Source organism: Carlito syrichta, unplaced genomic scaffold (assembly GCF_000164805.1).
Source record: "Carlito syrichta isolate Samal-C Ts95f unplaced genomic scaffold, Tarsius_syrichta-2.0.1 Scaffold300181, whole genome shotgun sequence".
In the NCBI taxonomy this organism is placed as follows: domain Eukaryota; kingdom Metazoa; phylum Chordata; class Mammalia; order Primates; family Tarsiidae; genus Carlito; species Carlito syrichta.
The window spans coordinates 53,967-60,268 of record NW_007244277.1 but is presented as its reverse complement, the minus strand read 5'-3'; the positions used below and the strand labels follow the sequence as shown (position 1 = coordinate 60,268).

Genomic DNA, 6,302 nt, shown 5'->3' with positions numbered 1-6,302 from the left:
GCCCGCCCGCCCGCCCTCCGAGCCCTTCCGGACGGCGTCACCTGTGCGGGTCCCGGCGCGACCCGCGCGCGGGCGGCGGCTGCGCCGGGCCGGGGAAACGGCGGCCGGTCACAGGCGCCCGATCATCCGGCCCGAGGGCTGGCGCCGGCCAGAGCGCCCGGCGAGATGCTGGCGGCCGGCGGGGCGGCTGCGGGCTCCGGGCCCCTGGAGGCGCAGTCCCGAAGGCTTCAGCGGCCGCCGTGGCCGCCGCGCCGCCCGGACTGCGGGCTCGGGTTACCGCAGAGCGGCTGCTTAAAGGGGCCGCGGCGCTGGCGCTCGGGCTCCCGCTCCCTGCGGCTTCGACCCCCCACCGGAGTGGGCGGGGCCCCGAGGCCGGCGCTGGGGCCGACCTTCGGGCGCCGGCACTTGGGTCCCGGAAGGGGCTCCAAAACGAGCGCACCCGAGTGGGCAGCAGAGGGACCCTGGAGGATCACGCCTCGCCGAAGGCGGAGTGTTTCGTGCGTTCCCGGGCTTTCCAGAGGAAGTCGCAAAACTTGGAAGTGGGGAGAACGGTGCAAGCCCGTCCCCGCAGCTGTCTGTACCTGGGCTAGCCACGTCACCAGCAAGCTTGTCAGATGATGAACTTCATTCTGCCTTAAATACTGAGCAAATGAACCGCAAGGTTTGGTCATCAAAAAGCGATGGAAAGGCAACTACTGAATTTTCTTGCCACATCTAGCAAGGCCAAAGTCGAGTCCGCCCAGTTGTTTGGGGCTGGAGGTGCCTACCACATAGGGGGTTTGTGTGGAAGAGGAGTGCTTTCTCTCCAACAACCTCCTCCGGAATTTCTGAAAAATACCTTCAGAAGTTGTGTCCATACTCCACCTGACAGAGTAGGCAGGTAAGGCTAGGGAAACTTCAGGGTCGAGGAAGGTTCTAAATGTATTAACCCGTGCTGCAGCCATTGCAAAGCTACACCTGCAAGCAGATGGCCTAACTAAAGGAAAATTATTGTGCCTAACTTGCACTTGCCTATACCTAAACCCTTATCAGACACACCTGCAGCAGTCTAGTCCTTTTATCCAGGATACTTACAGTGAAGAACAGACCACCAAGGCAGAAATAGCTTAGACACTCCTGGAGCATATGCATCAATAGCTAAGGCTAAGATAACCCTGATCCACTTTTACCTTCGTAATAGTTATATGCTCATTAGAATATGAAATTACACACTCTCCAACACCAGTTCTGACAGTTCTGACCCTGCCCATTCAGAGTAATAAATGGCCAGCACAAAATTCTAGGTATTGTCCACCTAGTTCTTAGAAAAATTCACCCCTTTAATAGAATAGTTCACATCTTCATAACTATAACTCACAAAAACCACAAGCCAAGGCCGCTAGCATGACACTTCCTTGTGTTCACTGCTTCACCCTGAAGTATGTACTATTCTGTTGCTTTCACTTTTAATAAACTGCTAACAGTCTTGCTACTTCTGACTGGCTCTGAAATTCTTTTCTGAAGCAAAGTCAAGGACCTAACACAGAACACTGGTGACAGACACAGAATCCCAAGAACAGATTTTTGGTGACTCCACCGGGACCTGGAAGTAAGACCTCCTCTGCCTCCCGTGAGTTTTGGAGTATTCACCTCCTGAGGCTGGAGTGCTCCAAAGTGCCTAACTTGCACTTGCCTACAGCTAATGTAGCTTATCTCTCATTTTCTCCCTGCTTGAGAAGACTTTCAAGTGGTTTCTTCTGTTTCTTTCTTGGTCTCCTCACAAACCTCCTGAGACACCTACAGTCAAACTCCTCTCAGCTTCAGATCCACTGCTCCTTCTGGTAGAGACTTCTTCTTGGTTCGCCTTGACAGATGGCTTGCCAAGTTCTTCCTGACAGGAGACACATGAGAGCAGTAAGTGCTCATCCCAATGCTGTGCAGTGTCTGGAAGTCTCAGAAGGTAGGAAGAATTTTCCTTAAACATCTCCTCTGTCTGCTGCCAAAGGATTTGGGCTTAATATTTCATTCCAGGGTAAAGACTACAGTCTTCCAACATCCCTCTGACCATCTCTAGTGTAATGGCTAATACTGCCCAAGGACATGGCGCAAGCAGCCCTGTCCTAGGTCAATTCTCCAACCTCCTCCCTGGGTCTGGTGCCCTCCTTATCTCAACTTACTAGATCCTCTCTTGTGAGTTGGTTAGACAATCTGGGTTGTTGGCTGTCTAAAAGGCAGAGTTATCACTGGATGGCAAGGATTCAGAGATCCTTGGTGATCTCTTGGTCCAGGTTCCTAGTGGCAGTCAACAGTGTATGGTCAGCATGCATCCATTTTCAGAGAACACAGGCATTCACCCTGGGTCCTCCATGGGCCCAGGAAGGTTTCATCCTTGGGGCTGCAGATACCAAGACCACATACAAGGCAGGGGACTCCAAGCCTTCCAGGTCAGACAAGAAGTCAGAGCTGTGGATGGGGACAGCCCAGATGACTCTTGATCTTTGAGGCGCTCAGATACAGTCAGAGGCAAGGGATGAGCCCTCCGTCTTCCTTCCTTTCTTTCTCCTTCCTTCCTTCCTTCCTACCTTCCCTCCTTCCTTCTGGGAGGGATATAATAAACCTCTCTTCATCTTTCTTTCTTTTCTAGATATGGAAGTCAGCTCATCCATTCCCGTGGATCCCCACTAGGTTGTCAATTAAAGCATTGGGACAGTCTGTCACTAGATAGCTTTAAGAGGAAAAAGATTATTTTATTTTGTGACATGGTCTGGTCTCAGAACAAACTGGAGAATGGAGAAACCTGGAAAATTAATGGAAATGTGAACTATGATACCCTTCTTCAACTGGGCCTCTTTGGCTAGAGGTAGGAAAAGAGGAGTGAGACTCCATATGTTCTAGCCTTCATGGCCTTTTACCAAAACCCAGATATAAGGGGGGTGAAATGCCACCTATGGATCATAAAGCCTAGATAGAAAGTTGAACCTGATATTCTAGATGACTTGCTCCTCATGCCCCTGTCCAGGAACCAGGTGAAGGCAGGGGCAGCAGCAGTGCAGGCCCTGAACAACTTGTATTCTGATCGGTTGTATCTGACTTGTATCTGACCCTGCGGGGTCGGATTTCTCAGGAAGTGCTTTGGAGGCCTCCCCTGCTCAAAGTGCTTCCCTTCCATTTCCCTCCTGCTTATTAGCCACCTGAGTCTCTGCCTCCAAGTCTTTACCCTAGCACTTGTAGTGGTGCTGCTTACAGCCCTTGTAGGACACCTATGCCCCCTCTGCGAAGTGCTGAATGGGAAGGAAGTACTCTTGGAGTTTATGTCCCCTTCTCTATAAGTGATCTGGGACTTTATAAAGAAAATTTTGGCAGGTTTTCTGAGAACCCTAGCAATTCATTGATGAATTTACAAAACTGACCCTGTCATTTGAGCTTATTTGGGGAGATATTCAAATATTATTCTTCACCTGTTACACCCCTGAAGAAAAGACCAGAATTGTGAGTACCACATTAGCCCATGCAGATGAGGTAGCAGCCTGGAATAAGGGGGTAAGTGATCCCTGACCTATCAGGAAGGCAGTGTGGATTTAGAAAGGAGAAATCATATGATAATCTGTTAATAGAAAGGAATAAGAAAATGTATGATCAAACCCATCAATTAAAACAAAATCAAGGAGATTACCCAGGAGGAGAATGTTCCAGGACAGAGTAATGGAGGCCCTAAAGAAAAATTCAAACATGGAGTCTGATTCCCCAGATAGGCAGATAGTTCTGAACACCCATTTCATTAGTCATTCTGCCCCAGACATCCACAGGAAATTACAGCACGTAGACATGGGACTACAGACTCCATTACCTTATCTTCTGAGCACAGCCATCTCAGTTTTCAATAATCAAGACTTGGCCAGGGAGGAAAAGAGAAAAGTCAAACTTTTGTCTGCAGCAATAAAAGGGCAACCACCTCAGGAAGGCCAGCCCAAAACCAAAGGGAGCATGCTATAATTGTGGAAAATCAAGTCACTGGAAGGGCAAATGCGCAAAATGGCCTCCACCATATGGCCCAGGCCCTAAATGTAGACAAGCAGGCCATTGGTAATGGGCCTGCCCCCAACTCTGAGGGAAGGACAGGACTGACCCCAAGATTCTGGCCATGTCTGACTGAAGGTACCCAAGGTTTTTGGCAGCTCCCCAAGGAACCATTGCTATAACCTATGGGTCACCTTGAGGTGGCAGGGCGGTGGGGGGCACTGCCCTCTTAATGCTATGGAAGCTGTCTTTTGTGTATTGCTTTCCTATCTTGGACCTTTATCTAAAAAAACCTTCTCAGTGATTGCAGTTGTCAGGAAGTCCCAGGTATGTCATTTCTCTCAGCCTCTTACTTGTACCTGGGAAAATTATAAGTCATAAACTCTTAACAATGCTTAAATATCTAATCTCCTTGTTGGAAAGGCAATTTCTCAAGGTACTGGGTGCCATCCTAGTCCTGCCAAAACATATCTTTTTGGTAATACCTGCAGGCCAAAATACCCCAGCCTCAATTCCTCTTCAGATCACAAAAAGAGTTAACTCTTTGGAATCATGGAGTTCCAGATAGAGCCATGACTGTAACCCCTATAAAAGTAACTCTTTAGGAAGGGTGAAATGAACAACTTTCCAGAAAGAAACGATTACCAATTAAAAGGGAAGTCCAGGAGGGCCTATAGACTATAAGCGACAAGTTATTAGAACACAATCTCCTTGTCCCACTCCAGTCTCCCTTTAACACCTGTATTCTCCCAGTAAGAAAACCAAATGAGGCCAAGCATGGTGGCTCACACCTCTAATCCCAGCATTTTGGGAGGCCAAAGCGGGAGGAATGCTTGAGCCCAATAGTTCAAGACCAGACTGGGCAACATAGTAAGACATCTTCTCTACAAAAATATATATATATTTAAATTAGCATGGTGGTATGTGTCTGTAGTCCCAGCTACTCAGGGGACTAAGGCGGGAGGATCACCTGAGCCCAGGAAGTTGAGGTTGAGGTTGCAGTGAGTCATGATCATACCACTGCACTCCAGTCTTGCAGACAGAATGAGACCCAACTCAAAAAGAAAAAAGACAATAAATAAAAAATTAGCTGGGTGTGGTAGCACGTGTCTGTAGTTTCAGCTACTTGGAAGGCTGAGGCGGAAGGATCGCCGGAGCCCAGCAGGTCGAGGCTGCGGTGGCCGGGAGCAGCCACTGCACTCCAGTCTGGGTGACGGAGTGAGACTCCAACTCAAAAAAAAAAAAAAAAGAAAGAAAGAAAAAAGGAAGGAAGGATGGCAAGAAGGAAAGAGGAAGGAAGGAAGGAAGGGGAGAAAGAAAGAAAATAAAACTAAATGGAAGTTATTGACTGGTACAGGATCAAAGGGTTGTTAATGAGGCTGTGGTGTCATTACATCCATTAATCCCTCATCCATATACCCTGCCTTGCTCAGGTACTGCCAGATGCAATATACTTCATGGTTCTAGACCTAAAGGATGTTTTATTCTGTATCTTTTTACACCCTGATTCCCAATATCTGTTTGCTTTTGAATGGACCAACCCACACTCAATACTCTCAATGATATACCTAGACAGTTCTCTCTCAAGGCTTTAGAGTTCATATCTGTTTAGTAATGCCCTTGCCTGGGACCTCAGAGATTTAGAATTAACAGAAGAAACTCTTATTCACTATGTTGATGGCTTGTTAATCTGTAGTACCTCAAAAGAGACTTCAGATAACGATACCTTACGGGTCCTAAACTTCCTAAGGTAAAAAGATTATCAAGTGTCTGCCTCTAAGGTCCACATATCCCAAACACATGCCACGTATCTGGACTACATCTTGGCAAATGTAAACTGTACTCTTTCACCCCAGAGAAAGGTTGTCATATCGGGCCTTGCCCTGCCAAATTCCCAGAAATAACTTTGAAACTTATTGGGAATGGCTGGGTTTTTGCCAGATCTGAATCCCAAGTTTAGACTAAAGTTTGGCCTCTTTAAGAAGCCTTCAGGGGCCTGACTCAGAACCTCTTGAATGACTAAAGAAAAAGGCATTCCATGAAACCCAGACTGCCTTAACCTCTGCATCAGTTCTAGGAATTCCAAGCAATGGCTGGCTCTTGGAGTCTTGATACACAAAGTAGAGTCAATTCCCTGCCCTTTAGCCTATCTACCTAAATTCCTAGACTCAATGCAATAGGGATGGCCTGCATGTCTCAGAGCTGTGGCTGTCACTGTGCTAAAACAGCCACCAAGGTCACAATGGGACAGCCTCTAGAGGTACAAACATCTCATCAAATATAGAGAGTCTTGGAAGCTAAAGGGC

At 47.8% G+C, this 6,302-nt stretch overlaps 1 protein-coding gene across 1 annotated transcript in view; it reads right to left on the bottom strand.

Moving 5' to 3' along the window:
* Nucleotides 1-170, bottom strand: part of LOC103256986 (transmembrane protein 56-like) — a 76,423-nt gene extending 76,253 nt beyond the window's left edge. Inside the window, exon 1 of the mRNA XM_008054729.2 lies at nucleotides 42-170. The gene's annotated coding sequence lies outside the window, so the exon portion shown is untranslated. The remainder of the gene's footprint in view (nucleotides 1-41) is intronic.
* Between the last annotated feature and the right edge of the window lie 6,132 nt (nucleotides 171-6,302).